The sequence below is a fragment of the Epinephelus lanceolatus genome, chromosome 6 (assembly GCF_041903045.1).
Source record: "Epinephelus lanceolatus isolate andai-2023 chromosome 6, ASM4190304v1, whole genome shotgun sequence".
NCBI classification, from domain to species: domain Eukaryota; kingdom Metazoa; phylum Chordata; class Actinopteri; order Perciformes; family Serranidae; genus Epinephelus; species Epinephelus lanceolatus.
In genome coordinates this window covers 10,273,158-10,290,508 of record NC_135739.1, presented here as the reverse complement: position 1 = coordinate 10,290,508, position 17,351 = coordinate 10,273,158, and the positions used below count along the sequence as shown (strand labels likewise).

At 41.6% G+C, this 17,351-nt stretch overlaps 1 protein-coding gene across 1 annotated transcript in view; it reads right to left on the bottom strand.

The window, feature by feature from the left end:
* The window catches only part of tgfbr3 (transforming growth factor, beta receptor III), a 91,965-nt gene that overhangs the window by 61,459 nt on the left and 13,155 nt on the right, over positions 1-17,351 (bottom strand). The gene's annotated exons all lie outside the window — the stretch shown is intronic.

The window sequence follows — 17,351 nt, the reverse complement described above, 5'->3', positions numbered from 1 at the left end:
ACTTAGAAATGCAACACCTTAATCTTTCTGAGAATTTAACCATTTATAATCTGTACTGATGTGAGCTGCTGGCGATGGTGGTCTAAGAACAGCAATTCCTCATTTTAAAAAGCAACTCTCTATAAAGCTTTTTTTTCCTCAGTGAAGCGTCACTCAGTCTGACCATCTATAAGCTGAGTAACGTGTGAGACATATAATCAACACACAGCACTCCAATTGTAATTCCCTTTAGGCAATTTCAACCGTTTTTATTTTTCCTTGAATGGTCAAATTTGACCTCATTCAATCACGTCGGAGGAAACCAGACTTTACACTCAAAGTGCACTCCGTCCTGTAAAGGCTGTAACCAACCATTAGCTGTGGCCTTCACTAGTTGCCTTGGAAATGTGACAATATCCTGGACAAAGCATGGTCTCTACAGTAATAATCCACTGAAATACACAGTCCATTGTGTCTTCCACAAGGGCAAGCAGTGAACTAAATAACTGGATGATTTGATCATTGGGATTTGATGAGTAAGCGATGACTCTTCAGGTGCTCTTACACCTGGCCTGTTTAGTTTGGCAAAAAACAACCTCAGGTCCATTTGCGTGGTTAGTACGGTTTGTTTGGGTTGGCGTAAAGGCTGTCAATCAAACCCTGGTGCAGACCAAACAACTGAACAGAGACTGCTCGAAAAGGTGGGTCTTGGTCTGCTTCCATGGACTCTGGTGCGGTTCGTTTGTAGTGTGAAAGAAAAGGAACCAACCATGGGATTATGATGATGATTATTAGTTATGATAGCAGATATGTGATTTTAGCATGATTTCAAAAGCTAAACCAATAATAAATCCACCTGCTGATCGTGAAATCTGCCTGCGATCTCATAATTGATCCTGATAAAGGCAAAGTATATCCCATAACCTATTTATGCTAATGTATATGACGAACTCCAAAACTGTCCAATAAACGCGTCTGATATGAATGTCACTTAAGTCAGAGTTGGTTGGGGCTGAAGACTTCAAGTTTTAAAATGATAATAATCTGAGGGTATGGAGTTAAAAGGAAGTGACCTATGTAGCCTGCTGCTTATCTCTGCTTGAGGCTAGCGGCTCAAGGCTACATTAGCCGCTACTTGCATGACACAACCAAATCTCCAACCAGACTGTCAGCAGTACAGTTGCATTGTGGGTGATTTTGGCACCACAAGGAAGAGGTGTGTGCAGAAAAAAAAGATAATTTCTCTGGTTCTGCTGTGTCGATGTCGATGCTCCAGAAGTGCAAAGTTGAATCAATGCAGTGTTTGAGCGCTGCTAATGCAATACGCGCAATGACTGTCAATGTTTACATCCATGTGTGGTGTTTTATTTTTTATAATTTCTGCACCATATATGCGCATGACTATTTATGTTTTATGTATACATATTGTCTTTTTATACTGCCGAGTGAAGTGGAGAGTTTGCCTGGCCTCCTCTAGTTTTCGCACTTATGATGTATGAGTAATATCCTGTGTCATCATATCCAATTCACTCATAACAAACAATCAGTTATCTTTATGGGCCGTGAGATTCCATATTAGTGTATTACTTGCAAAAAGGGACACTTGTTGTCTCTCTTTCACTCTCATTTCAGTCACAGACATCACAGCAGCCACGACGACAAAAAACACTAACTGAGCCCCAATCTATCAAGCTAAGCAGCAGTCAGCAGGGTGTAAGGACATTGAAGCTCAGTCTCTTGGGTCTCTATCTGTGTTTTGTCTACTGCACAGTCAGCTGTAATGAACAGCGTAGTGATCTGTGAACGTCTGGGCTACTTGACCTAAACAAAGATTCACTCATGTTTACAGGATCGCACTTAGCATCCGCGTTTGCTCTTGCATGATATGGAACTTCCTTTTCAGCCACAAGCTTTCAGGTGGTTAACAAACTTCACCACAGCCTGAGATCTTCTAATAGTGTAAACTTCCTTTATGTTTTACATCTGTGTGACCCACTTAAATATATTTAGGGCGTAACTTAACACAGAAATACAACCGTTTCACATGAAGTCAGGGTGGCACAAAAGCACAGCGTCAAGGTTTGAGTGAGGTACCAAACAGCTCTTTTCCATTAGTGTCATGTATACTATGAGAGCATCAGTGGCCAGGTTTATTCCATGGGGTCAGACCTTGTGTTTTACCCCACAGCCTTGTGCCAGCCAAGGGCCGCTCACATTTCAAACACATCACGCTAAACACGCAAAGGTTGCCAATAGCAATCAGATGGAGCATTTGGAAATCATTAAAGTCTAAGTGAAAGACAGTTGGATAACAATGTTAAATTCTCCCCCCGACTGACTGCAAAAACATAGTGCCTCAGCAGCGGGGTACAGCTAGGGGGAAAACTTTTTTTTTTTTTCTAGTCAGAACACATAGCTATTGTTTTCTGTTTCCGTGCTGTCCAATAAGCCTATGTTACGTCAGCATAAACCCAGAGATTATATATGGCATGGCTCCCCTCCTCTTGTTGTGAGAAAAAAACAGGGGCTTTATTGTAACCATATTTGTCTCTTGAGACAAACCCCGGGCCCTTGACAGATGTCTCAACCTGGACTTTGTGCTTTCTCTTGTTGCCTGTGAATCACTCCGAGCCCAGATACATTATCTTATTGGGAGCATACATATATTAGAACATGGCAACTGTGCTGATAAAAGAACGAGGCTTAATGGCAAAAACCTGTGGTGCATCAGTGTTTCAACCCCCGCCTAACCCCCTCCTCGCTCTTCCTCCCAAAGGACCGAAGCCTAACCATGTCATCAAGCCTTACTCCCACAAACACGTCTGAGGGCACTCCAACTCACTTTTTCCCCTCACACATGGAGAATAACAAACAACTGCCAGACAAACAAAGAAAAATGGAGCTCTTTCTGGGAGACTGCCAAAAGATTACAATACACATTGGGCAATGATCTGATTTTTCAAACTGCATAAAAATACAAATGGAGGCATGTGGGACAGAAGGGCCCCACGTGGATATAAAAGTAGGGCACTCAAAGTTTCGTGGTAATGTTTCTGCTGAGCCGAAGACTAGACTAGACTTTTATGACAGTTTCATAGATAGTCATTCTCACCAGAAGATGATTCATGATGATTTTGGTGACCTCCCTGACGACAACTTTGTTGCTGACATGAAGGAAAGAAAACAACCCCTTTGATTTAAATGATGTTGTGTTCATTTCTCTGGTGCCGCTCTGATGACAGTTTGTAGATTAAACCCACATCAACTGATCTTTCTGCCAGCCAGGGGCAGCAAAATCAAGCTCAAAGTCAACACGGACCTTTAAGAAACCTTTGAGTCTATATTGCTAACGTTTTAGCAAACAGTATTTATACATCCAGCACATGCAGAGCAACACTTGCATTCATTTTGGATTTCTGGCCATCTGAGGAATACAAGTCCAATATTCACTTTCCTTTTTGCTCTGGTTTGGTCTCCACCAACTCCTACAGAAGTAGGTTCATCAGCTAGTCACTCGCGTTCTCTGCCTTTTCGTGCTGGGTCGGGTAGCAGTGTGTTCATCAGAGTTTGTACCTTGACAACAGCTGTCTGATGCATGTGGTAACTACACTAATGACACCCACGAGACTGAACCAGAATAGTTAAGTCACAGGTGGTTAAACTAAAACAACATGCTGAAAGACAATGAAAAGCTCAATCGAGCTGGATTGCCCCCTCTGAGTTAGGGAGTTACTGCCCAAAGCGAAAGAGTTCAAGTATCTCGAGGTCTTGTTTATGAGTGACAGTAAAATGGAGCATGAAATAGACAAGCCTTTTAACGCCATCACAGTGGGCACTGCACCAAACCATCGTGGCGAAGAAGGAACTGAGCCAGAGGGCAAAGCTCTTAATTTACTGACCCATCTATGTCCCAACCCTCACCTCTAGTCATGAGCTTTGGGTAGTGACTGAAAGAATCAGATTGTGAATGGACGCGGTTGAAATTAGCTTCCTTAGTAGGGTGTCTGGGCTCAGCCTCTGAGATAGGGTGAGGAGCCTGGACATCTCAAAGGAACTCTGATTAGAGCCGCTGCTCCTTCAAGCCAAAAGAGGCCAGCTGAAGTGGTTCGGGCACCTGATCAGAATGCCTCCAGGGCACCTCCTGTTAAAGGTTTTTTGGGCACATCTAACTGGTAGGAGACCCCAGGGTAGACCCAGAACACGCTGGAGGGATTATATATCCCATCTGAGCAGGGAACGCCTTGCAATCCCCAGCAGGAGCTGTAGGTTTTGCTGAGGAGAGGAACGTCTGCAGTACTTTGCTCAGCCTGCTGCCCTGAAACCCTTCCCCGGATACATGGATGAAAACAGATAGAACTATAAGGCTGTATGATAATATTGTGTGGGTTTACTACTATGAGAAACCCCCTTCATATTACACATAGTAATCTGATTCATGGGTAATACAAAAATATTGATTATAGCAGCTTTAACTACTTGTAATTCAGTAAGAAAAGGAAAGGCCTTCATTTAAATCATCCACAACTTCAGGATTGTGTGGTGAAGGCTGCAGCCTCTAGAGCAGTGATACTCAACTTACAGCCCCAAGGCCAAAACTGCCCCACCACAGGGTGTCCGGTGGCCTGCCGATTGTTTTCTAATTCACAATGAAAATAAACTGATTCACACTGGGTTTTTATTTTGGTACTTCGAGTGTAAATAAATTGCCAGATTGCATAAAAAAATACAATTAAGTGCCAGGAACAGAAGTCTAGGCTACACCCCACATGTCCTCAAATCCTAGATATGTTTGATGTGGTATAATCCCTTTTAAATATAACCTTACATTTACAACTAAAAAGCAGTTGCAGCCATTAGAGGGGAGAACTACCTAAATTAATAATTCCAATATGTTATTTCCATGGCCTTGGAAAGTTCGATCAATATTTGTGAACATGAGCTACTCTCTCTCAAAGCCAGAAACCACAGAAGGAAGTCTCAAACCTGTGATGTCATAGGGCATACAGTCTAGAGCTGCTCCATAGACAGGGCTCCCACACATCTTCATGGACAAAATTTCAAAACTTTTCCATGACTTTCAAGAACCCATAAAAAAAAGAAAAAAAAAAAAGATTCTTGCCCCACTTTCCAGGTGTTTTTCAAACATGTCAGATTCAAACTCTAAACATGATTCCAGCTCGCTGGCATACATGAAGACAGGGGGGGAATGTGGGGAGAAAGTGACAAAATGTGCATGATGGTAAACAACATGAGAGCAAATAATCTTGCCAAATAATCATTCAGAATCAATTAATGCTTTCAAACGATCCCTTTATTTTTACTTTACGAGATTGGGTTGATAGAAGAATCTTTCACCAGAAATGACTCCATCCTGAGCTGTAAGGACACACAGTTGTTACACTATGATGATCCATAATAAATCTATGAACCTTAAACATGACCTTTATACATTTATAATAAACCTTTAAGATGATAAAGGCCTTCATCAGCCATTCAGTTGTTCTATCAAGATGAAACTAACTGATTTCTAATCCTATCACATATGCTATCCCCATCAACCTCCAACCTAGATGGACAGAAAAGAGTTTAAGGGAAAAAATGTTTGGCTCTGCCACAGCTTTGTGTCTTCTGTCACCTGGTCCGTCTGCCTCTCACCCCCGCTTCTGTCTGCCCTCCTCTCCCGCCATTTTTCCTCGGTCATCGATGGAGCACAGAGTATGTCCTGTCCAGCTGCTATGAGTGCCTTTTAGCTGGCCAGGCCAAACGCCCACAGCGGAGGAATGAGAGAAGCTGTTGTTCAATCTGCCCGAAAAACAAGTCCAGCCTGGTCCCAGACACTCTGCAGACTACACCACAAATACCCCCTTAACCCAACAGATACAGCAACATCTGATGGTAAATCTGAGACTCCAGCTGTAACAGTAATCTCAAAAATTTATTGTATGTCTTTACAGAGATGAGAGTACCAACTGTATGAAGGATGAGAGGAGGAGAGTGTAACCTTATAACTATATCCTACACTGAAACATGTAGAAAGAAAATCTGCTGTGTCCATTTAGACCCTTTTGTAGCCTAAAGCTTACCACTTTTTGTTCCTGAGTACTGAATTATTGTGGTAAACTTACTGTAAAACTGTATTGTGGTAAGCTACAAACTAATATCCCCAAACCTCAGCAAATTACATGAAAATGATCTATTATCAAAGGAGGTGCAGGGTAATTACAGTGCACTTTTGAGGCTTAGCATTCATTTTGAAAACACTGGAATAAAAGTGGTGAGATGCTTCATTTCCCCAGGAATTGGGCAAAATCTGATCCATGATATATGAGATACTGTACGTTACATAAAGATGAATGTTTCGAGACCGTCATTACACTGCACATCAATCTCAATCCAGCCAACCAGCGCACACTGCGCCTGCAGCTGAACGACAACAAAAGGCTGGAAAACTCTACTTTACAATCTCTTAACTTTGAATCCTGACAATTCATTTTGTTAACGTCCGAGTAAGGGGGCCTCGTTCTCTGTGTCAGGCTAAATCAGCAACAGCGAGACTTTAGAAAAAGCTAACATGGACAAGACAGCCAGATCCTGATCCGGCCCAACAGACTCAACATCAACATCTCATTATCCCTCCTTGCCGACCAGCTGTGAGGTCAAGTCACGTTCACAAAAAAAAAAGACTTATGATTTGAATGGTATGGAAAAAGAATGTTATGAGTCTGAATGTCGGTAAATATCTGGTTCTATATTTGTGATGTTTTGCAAAGTTGTGAAAGGTAAAAAGAGCGGTGTGTAAGATTTTGGGGGGATTAAGTGGCGTCTAGTGGTCAGGGTTGCAAGTTGCAACCAGATGAAACTTCTCCCAATTAAAATTCCTTCAGTGTTCATTGTCGAATTATGTGCAGAGGTCTCTTCCTCTCCAAAACAAACGGACAAAGTGATTAAAAGAGGTAAAAACTCTGAATAAAGCAGTTTGCTTGTTCTTGGCTACTGTAGAAATATGGCAGCGCAACACTGTGACCTCTGTAGACAAGGACCTGCTCCCTATGTACATAAAAACAGCTCATACTCAGCTAACAAAAACACCACAGCTCTTATTTTCATGTCATCACACACTAAAGAAAACATACTTTTTATATCATATTCCATTCCTGCCCCTAAATCCTACACACTTAACCTTTACATTTTGTTATTTTAAAAGTGCCTTGCCTTGTTGAGATTCAACACACTTCTCTCACATATTCAAATATGCCCTTTCAGCTTTGCATGCTGGGATTTTTGATGCTGTTTCAAGATCTGAAAGAAAAAAAAAAGGTTTGAAACGATCTAAGGTAGAGCGGGCACCACCCAACAGTTTGTGTGCTCTGTGGTTTACATGCACACAACACTGTGGATTACGAGATGTCAGAGCTCAGTGGATCAGAAATTGATCTTTATTTAGCCAACAGGGTCTATGAAAAGATGTTTGTTATCGGCTGCCTTCCAGACTCCTGCAGATCAGCTCAGGATACCTCCTCATGTCCACAATCTAATCAAAATGTGCGTTAAACAATAAATGAGCTCTTGTAATAGAGTGAAGACTGTCATCAGTGGAGTCAGCAACCAGGCAGCATTTCAATAACTCTCTGACAAATGTCACAGGTGTAAAAACCACATCTAACGGTGTAAGAGGAGTTTGTGGTTTTCGCTCTGAAAGTGAGAAGTTAGAGGGAGATTTCTGGGTGGAAAAAATGACTTTCATCATCACTTTCACTTTCCAGTTTCCATTACAGTTTGCCAGAACCACTTCAGCTAAATAGTCTTCACTTTACTGGTTATGATCAGCATATAAAGCTGAAACATACTGGTATTAAAAATGGGTAATAGCTGCTCAACCATACTCAGTTTCTGGGAAAAAAGTAAGAACTGAATCCTGTCAACAAAGGACCATACTATAAAACAGTTGCACATTTTATTTGGCTTATTGTGTGACATAGATGGCTACTAAATGCTAGTATGAAGTATTATATAGCAGCTTGGTGTGGATATAACATCAGGAACAATTGTACTAGAAAAGGCTAAACATTTGAAATAGTTTAAATCCTGAAAACAAAAGAAGTAGCAGACTACAGTTACTGAAGTGAGGTGCTGAAAGGAGCTGAAGTTTCAGTTTAGGTGAAATACAGTTGGAGTATCAGTTGAAGTGAAAATCCTGAAGAGAGTTGAAGACTCGATTGAATTTCAAATACTGGAAGCGGCTGAAATCATCTCGGTGGAAGTGAGAAAGTGAGGTCAGATAATGAAGCTCAGCGTAAGTTAAATCAGGAAGATTTTCTTTATGCTATATCCACTCACAATTCTCTCTCTATCCCATCATTTCCACCAATCAGCTGACTATAGGTGCTCCCTCTCCCGGTTAGCCAATCAAACTTTGCCATGATCTCCCTCAGTCGTTCATGTTGCTGCTGCCAAACTTTAAATCTGATCTCCTCTTGGCTCCTGTCAGCTGCCATCTTAGGCGGAATCGTCGCACCCTTCTCAGTCCCATTCACCTTCAATCACCTTATCCAGAACCCAGGACGAGCTCATCAAGAGCTCATTCCTCTTCACAGCCAGATCCTCAGTATCCTCTTCATCTCATCTCTCCTGACTGAACTAATATTCAGGTGGATGATGATGACGAGGAGTAAATGTAGGATAAAGACTGCAAGCAGGCAGAATGGACACAATGTGGAGACAGAGAGGGAGGACAACTCGGCCACTTTAGGTAGCCGCAGTGTCAAATGAAAGATGCAAGAAGAGAGTGGCGACGGCCAGATAGGTGCCTCCAGTGGGGAAAAGCAAGGGAGCAAAAGTGTCCTTCCATTTTGTCTCATATTGCGAATGTCTGAAGCAAACTGAGCGATAAAACGCATCAGACTCAATGTGCAGGTTTCTGTGCACAATGGTTTCTATTAGATGATGGATTTTCACTTTTTTTTTATTGGTTATCCAACTGCCTGCCTAGTTCATGACCAGCGTTCACCACAGCATGACTAATTCTATACAAGCAGTAAAGGACACGAACATGAAATACTTAACACTTGTGACTAACGTGCACCTTAATCCACCTCTTTTTCTTCTAACCACCCACAGTTAAATGTTTATTTCTTCTGTTACACCTTTTCGGGGGATTAGCACTGAGTATACACAGACTGACTCTAAGAGCAACACTGGATATGGCATTACAAGACCACGTGCATGAGGGATTTATTTTATTACGTGTATTCTTTTATTGTTTTACATTGCCTAAAACGCTCAACTGTGATTGTGTTAGAAGTAAAACAGGAAGTGAACAAAGTCAATCCAGATTAAGAAGGGACAGACTGTAAAAATACTCACTTTTGATATATTTAAACAGTGTGAGGTCCAGACAGTGATGTCACTAGACACTTTTCACATTCTTTGGCAGGCTCCTTTTGGACTGTAACCTCTTTTATGATTTAAGTGCTAATATCTCTTTCAGATTTGTTGTATCCCAGACTATTATAGCGAGTGATAAAACGAAAGTCCTGCTTTCATTTTCACACCTTTCAGCAGACTACAAGCTTTTCAAAGTGCAACCACATGGTATTTAAAGGGAAGAAACCAATCGCTATGTAAACTGACATTACGCAGACTACTGGTTGTCTTGCAGTTCTTGAAAACGATCCGCCTGAACAAGTTATTTTAAAGGAACAAAACCAGCCGCATACTTAAAAACTATTGCAAAAACATCAGTGAAATCAGATGAGATCACAATTATAGAGGATCCATGGTATTTTGGGGGAATCTGAGCATGACTTCAGTAAAAGAAAGAGGGTCTGGAGCTGGAACAGAAATAATGCTGTAATAAATTTGTAATGCTCCAAAGTGTTCTGAGTCTGTAGTTTTATTGAATATATCCACATGAGCACTAACACTGTGAAGTGAATGCTTCACTCTCATGTCGGCTGACATCATATTATCACACATTTTATATTAGTCACGCAAGATCTGAGATTACTCCACCAACATAACGGATTGAATCACAATTATCTTCCTGAGAAGATGACAAAAATTAAAACTAATAATGCATGCATTGTTACTAAACAGCAACTTCCTGACATGAAGTTGAGTTCTCTTTTCAATTTTGAGATAACTGAAAAAAGATTGTGCCAAAGATTTCTCTTATCCTCTTTGTATATCTACTCCTAAGCCACTGATATACAGTACAGGCCAAAAGTTTGGACACACCTTCTCATTCAATGCGTTTTCTTTATTTTCATGACTATTTACATTGTAGATTCTCACTGAAGGCATCAAAACTATGAATGAACACATGTGGAGTTATGTACTTAACAAAAAAAGGTGAAATAACTGAAAACATGTTTTATATTCTAGTTTCTTCAAAATAGCCACCCTTTGCTCTGATTACTGCTTTGCACACTCTTGGCATTCTCTCCATGAGCTTCAAGAGGTAGTCACCTGAAATGGTTTTCCAACAGTCTTGAAGGAGTTCCCAGAGGTGTTTAGCACTTGTTGGCCCCTTTGCCTTCACTCTGCGGTCCAGCTCACCCCAAACCATCTCGATTGGGTTCAGGTCCGGTGACTGTGGAGGCCAGGTCATCTGCCGCAGCACTCCATCACTCTCCTTCTTGGTCAAATAGCCCTTACACAGCCTGGAGGTGTGTTTGGGGTCATTGTCCTGTTGAAAAATAAATGATCATCCAACTAAACGCAAACCGGATGGGATGGCATGTCGCTGCAGGATGCTGTGGTAGCCATGCTGGTTCAGTGTGCCTTCAATTTTGAATAAATCCCCAACAGTGTCACCAGCAAAACACCCCCACACCATCACACCTCCTCCTCCATGCTTCACAGTGGGAACCAGGCATGTGGAATCCATCCGTTCACCTTTTCTGCGTCTCACAAAGACACGGCGGTTGGAACCCAAGATCTCAAATTTGGACTCATCAGACCAAAGCACAGATTTCCACTGGTCTAATGTCCATTCCTTGTGTTTCTTGGCCCAAACAAATCTCTTCTGCTTGTTGCCTCTCCTTAGCAGTGGTTTCCTAGCAGCTATTTGACCATGAAGGCCTGATTGGCGCAGTCTCCTCTTAACAGTTGTTCTAGAGATGGGTCTGCTGCTAGAACTCTGTGTGGCATTCATCTGGTCTCTGATCTGAGCTGCTGTTAACTTGCGATTTCTGAGGCTGGTGACTCGGATGAACTTATCCTCAGAAGCAGAGGTGACTCTTGGTCTTCCTTTCCTGGGTCGGTCCTCATGTGTGCCAGTTTCGTTGTAGCGCTTGATGGTTTTTGCGACTCCACTTGGGGACACATTTAAAGTTTTTGCAATTTTCCGGACTGACTGACCTTCATTTCTTAAAGTAATGATGGCCACTCGTTTTTCTTTAGTTAGCTGATTGGTTCTTGCCATAATATGAATTTTAACAGTTGTCCAATAGGGCTGTCGGCTGTGTATTAACCTGACTTCTGCACAACACAACTGATGGTCCCAACCCCATTGATAAAGCAAGAAATTCCACTAATTAACCCTGATAAGGCACACCTGTGAAGTGGAAACCATTTCAGGTGACTACCTCTTGAAGCTCATGGAGAGAATGCCAAGAGTGTGCAAAGCAGTAATCAGAGCAAAGGGTGGCTATTTTGAAGAAACTAGAATATAAAACATGTTTTCAGTTATTTCACCTTTTTTTGTTAAGTACATAACTCCACATGTGTTCATTCATAGTTTTGATGCCTTCAGTGAGAATCTACAATGTAAATAGTCATGAAAATAAAGAAAACGCATTGAATGAGAAGGTGTGTCCAAACTTTTGGCCTGTACTGTAGATCTAATTACTGCAATAATAGTTAAGTTCAGCTACTAAAAATAATGCTCAATGGAGCTATAGGATTTCATAAAAACAGAAAAATGCCTAATTACCATCTCTTAAAGGAATACTTCACCCGCAAAATGACTATTTGTGTGACAACTACTCACCACGTATTACCCTGAATTCACAACGAAAATGTTTTTCTCACCTCAACAGTAAATGGAGAATCCAAAAAGGCAAACATTCTTCATGAATGGAAATAAATAGGAAACACGTTTGACAACAACACAACTATATCAAACCAACCATTGACAAACTCTCGCACAACTCGTGCAGTATAATCTGTGCTCATTTATTTAGTCGTATGCTCAGTACCTCCCAGACAAATGCTTTTATGCGAAAACGTTAGACTTAAGATGTTTTGATGTAGTTCTGCTGTTTGTGTTTTTTGGATTAAAAAAAAACCAATGTTTTCTTCACGAATTCAGTGTAACATGCGGTAAGTAATTGGTAACACTTTACTTGAAGGTATCTGCATAAGAGTGACATGACACTGTTATAACTATGACATGACACGGTCATGAACCTGTCATGGACATTATGTACATGTCATAAACATTTATGACTGCTGTCATTAAGTGTCATTCAGCTTTTGTAATGTCAAGTTGACATTAATCAAAGTGACATTACCAGAAGTTGTCTTTGTCATAACAAGTTGACATTAAATTTGTTTGGGATGTCCTTTTAATGACAACTTGACATTAACCAGGATGACATTACCAGAAGATGTCTTTATGTTAATGTCAAGTTGTCATTATAAGCACATCCCAGGACATCCCAAACAAATGACACTGTCATGTCATTCTTATGTAGATACCTTGAAGAAAAGTGTTACAAAGTAATCTATATACAAATGGTCATTTTGCAGGTCAAGTTTTGTTTTACAGGCCTGGGTGTTCAAATGACTTGTTTTGCACGCCAATAGTCAAACACCGAGAAATATTTAATTTAATATCAAAAAAGACAAAGAAAGGCATAAAACTGTCACAACAAAAAACTTGGAACTAGGGGATGTTTGGCGTTTTCCTTAAAAAAATAAGTGCTCATTCATATTGTATCATGAAAGCTTCTGTCAGTTTCAAAGCTCTGGTCAAACTCCAAGTTTAAACTTACTTTATTCAGGACATAAAACTGTTATGTTAAAACTAGCTTTAAATTTCAAACTGAAATTGCCAGGCTGCAACATGCATTTGTCAGTACAGTCTTCTCCTATTTTACCAGCTATAAACACCTCCCAAGAGTGCACGTACAGTAGTTGCCTTCCACACTGCGGCACCGAGCCAAGATTTGGGTACAGGAAGTGATGTCAGTCTGGGTGCCAGTTAGGGACAAATCTGATATTCCCACAAAGCCATTTCCGAAGATAAACAAACAGAACCTCCCCCGTGTGTGTATACACATCCTCACATGTCTCGTTCCCAGTACCCTCCCAGTATTCCAGAAAGTCAAAGCAGTGACGATAACCTCACACACGTCAACACATAAAGCAATGTCATGATTCCCTGTCTGGAAAAAAACAATGGAGCAGAGAAAGGCAATTATGGAACTTAATGCCTTTTCAATACAGCTGGCCAATAATGCAAAGATACAGCCTAATAAGGTCAGTTTAATTGTAATAAACACAAAGGGGCCTCTTTGTTTCTATATATCTCCTCTTCACCTAAGATATCTCTGTTCCCATATGAACTACAGGACTATATGAATCCTCTGGTCTCCTTTCTTTTTTACTGCAGGGCATGATTCCCATGGTCGATGAACTATGCAAACCAGTTTAGGGAACGTAATATTCTGCCCGCTGTTGTTTTCCTAAGGGGCTTTGGGCTAAAGAATCACTAGCTCTGCAGTGTTGACATTAGCGCAGCCCACTCACCCCTGAACCTTGAGCCACTACTACAGGAAGTGAGTAAAGCTTTTCATAAGGGTGGTGTAGGTCCACTTTATTGGCCTGCCTATGAAAAGGATTTATCTCTGGACTGTAGAATTGGAGGCATAAGAGGAGGAAACTGGAATGGGAAAAAGGGGGGAGGGTGAGGGTGAGCCTGAGCTCCATTAGGGAAGTTGTAAACTCTCCCATCAAAGTGTGAAATCTGAAGACAGATATCCTGCAAACCCGTCTGGAGCTCAATATCGCCCAAACACACTTCATTGGTCGTTAACCATGATCTTGTCAGCTGGCATATAATTGAAAAAACAGCTAAACCACAGTTTGACTGGATTATATTTTATCTGTGCGGGAGAAGTGGAGCAAAGACAAGTGCGGATACACAGGCAAAGCTTTTTTTTTCCCACTGTGTAAGTATGTTAACAGGTGTTCAGACAATAACTATACATCCCTGTGGATGTAAAAACTTCAGCTACAGTCAGGCACTGAATACAAAGGAAAACAAAATGCCATTAAAGCGTGTAGGTTTGGGAGAGGGTACGATAAAGGAAAAACATGAATGTTCTTTCCTGCGAGGGTCTGCTTTGGTCCACGTGATGTAGATGTTGTCATCCACCCAAGACTGCGAGGGTTTGCACGGACCCCTATGTGGACATCCGAGACCTTGAGTCTGTAAGCATAGCAAGCACACCAACTGCACATGCTCTAGTTACAAAATATAACCTCTTGTTCCACACTCCAGTCCAGTTGGTGGCGTGTGCACCTCCAGCTAGTCTGCCAAGAAGAAAAAGATAGTTGCACCACTGTACTGTATTCTCTGACTCGGGAAGTTTGTCCGCACCTTTAGCGTCTACATCCATGGTAGAAGCTCTGTGAGGCTAGACTCAAGCTAAATGCTAATGTCAGCATGCTAACATGCTCACACTGACAGTGCTAACCTTTTAACAGGTATATTTACCATATCACCACTAGGGATGGGTCACGATTTTTGAATTTCAAATAGTCGTTTTATTTTTGAAAAATCGATTTTTTAATGCGACTATTACTATTCGCCGTCTTATTTCCCCCCTTTATTTGACATGCAATTCAGCTCCTAACCGCACGAGGGCAGTATAGGATTGCTACAGTGGTGTGAGATGGGCTACCAGCTAGTTTGATGCTCTTCTACAAACAGGAGAAACATGCAGAGACTACTACTCCGAGAGGAATGTCCGCAGTCATTCGGGCTTTCATAGTCGAGTGCACTTCCACGTTGTAGTTTCCTGTAAAAATGTCCGTGAAAAATCCCTGCGATGTGAAAAATACATGCGGAGCAGTCACTGGTGCGCGGAGCTTTTCGCGCACAGGGCTTGCGGACGTCCGCTTTGAGTCCATGCGGACCTCCGTGGAGTCCGTTCCGTGTACGTTCTGCCCGAGTATGTTCGGGCATTTAATGATGAATGGATTATTCGAAAAATTGTCAAATAGTTGCCACGATTTTCGAATAGTGTTTTTGCTTGTGCTGCTCATCCCTAATCACCACTTCTTAATTTAGTGTATTAGGGCTGCCCCAAAAGACGTTTTTGGAGCTCCGGAGCTTCAATAGCAATCAACCAAGCAATCAACCCAACCAGGGTAGAAAGGGTCAGGAAATGCTCATAATAGTAGGGTCCGAACCCGAGACAATGTCTTACAAAGCTGTGAAAATGACACACAGAAACATACTTGCTCCGCCAACTTTCGGATTTGAGAGGTATACTTATAAACTTCAGTGTTTCTGTTACACAGGTTAGATGCAGCACTGAAGTACCATCTCCAGTGCCGCTCTCCTCATCGCAAACTGTTCAACCTCTGCCCAGTTAGATCAAGCTAACACAGCAGAGGCAGCTAACATCCAAAACTAAGGCGTTAGATGGTCCAAAACCCATAAATAACCAGGAAACCTGCTGCTGCTATCAGTTAGCCCTGTCACTCTTTGTGTGCGGGCAGACATGTCAACTGTCTCCAGTGTGCAGAGAGAGACACAGAGCTAGGCAAGGGGCCCCCAAAATTGAAAACCAAAGACCTACTCAATGAATGAATATCCAGACCTAGTGTTAGCATACCAACATTTGCTGGGTGGCAATAAACACAAAAAATTGAAAAGTATTGGAAAGATTTGAAAAAGTTAAAAGATCACCAAGATATTAAAACGTATCCTGAATGTCTACATTTATTTGTTAAATTAAACATCCCTGATTGATAAAGACACAATGGCTGATATATTATGCACAATGAGATGTAGGCTAAGTAAAGCACTGTTACTGACAGTGAGCCTGGTTATTATTCATCAGCCCTGACAGATGAATTCGGCACCTGTTGGTAAACCATCAACATTGGTTGAAAAACATACTTGACCAATTACGAGCGGCATACGGAGCCACAGGCAAGCAGAGGAGATTGAAGTGGGCACATTTCTCTCTACCTCCAAATGCAGACATAAATCAGAGGGCTTTGAAGAGATGGATGACAAGGCTAAATCCCAGAGGAACACAGGAGCCACTGTGTAAAGTGAGACAACCGAGCATGTGTGCATAAAGACTTTACTGGCTGTGCTACCACTGTATGTCTTTACTGATGGGTGCTGACATGTGCTGTCTGGACCTATAATATCAAAGCACAAAAAAGTTGTCAGCACAGGCATGAAACAAGAACTGGCTGTTGGTGTAACTAAAATGTGGTCGATGCTTAAGACCAACCAAGGACCATTTGCACAAAGTGGTCCAGCATCAGTAAAGTAAAGCTTTACCATTTAGAGTTTAAAGGATGTAAAACTTAGAAAATATTTACCATCATTGTAAGTGCTAATATCGTAGGCAACGATGACCATGACCTGGATGACTGAGAATCTTCACCGACAATTTACCATAATTCTTTACCAGGGATCAATCAGATACAAATGAATCATTGACACTCCTTGACCAGAACCAGACCAAGTAAAGGCTTGGTTGGTGACGACAGAAAAAGTGTAGCAGTATTATTATTCAGGGGTTAAATGACATGACTTTGCTGAGATACCATAGGTGGACTGCATCAGCCATCAGTTCACCCTGCACACTGCAGTACTAAGCAGTGCTAAAAGTACCCAAGCAGAAGTGCCTTTCTTTATTAAACAAGGCAATGGAGAAAAATGTATGTCCTGCTGTTTCAAGGGCATCTCACTCATCAATCATAGATGCCTGCAAAAGCCATGTTCTCCGACAGCAGCTTGGTGGGGGTTCGGGAGCAGCCCGTTCATCTGCATTCACCAAGATTCAAACCCAGTGGGGGATGCAGGGAGGTGTGCCCTGGGGTCACTTGTGTTGTCCAACTTCATATCAGCCTCATTTCATTTGTGTTGGATCATCTGCCTTGTCAGAAACCCTCAACTTACAGTATTTAATATCATCCGCCAGCAGTGATGGAAAGTCAATATGGGGGGGCTGGGGTAAAAGGTTAGTTGTTAGCTTGAAGGACGCCTGTTGAGTTGCTCTCTTTAAGTCCGGAAATTCCAAAAGCCACAGAATGTAAAGATTTTGGAAAACACGTTGTAGAGCTGACACAACACCATAAATCATAATGCACTTATAACCCAGATTCCACAAAAG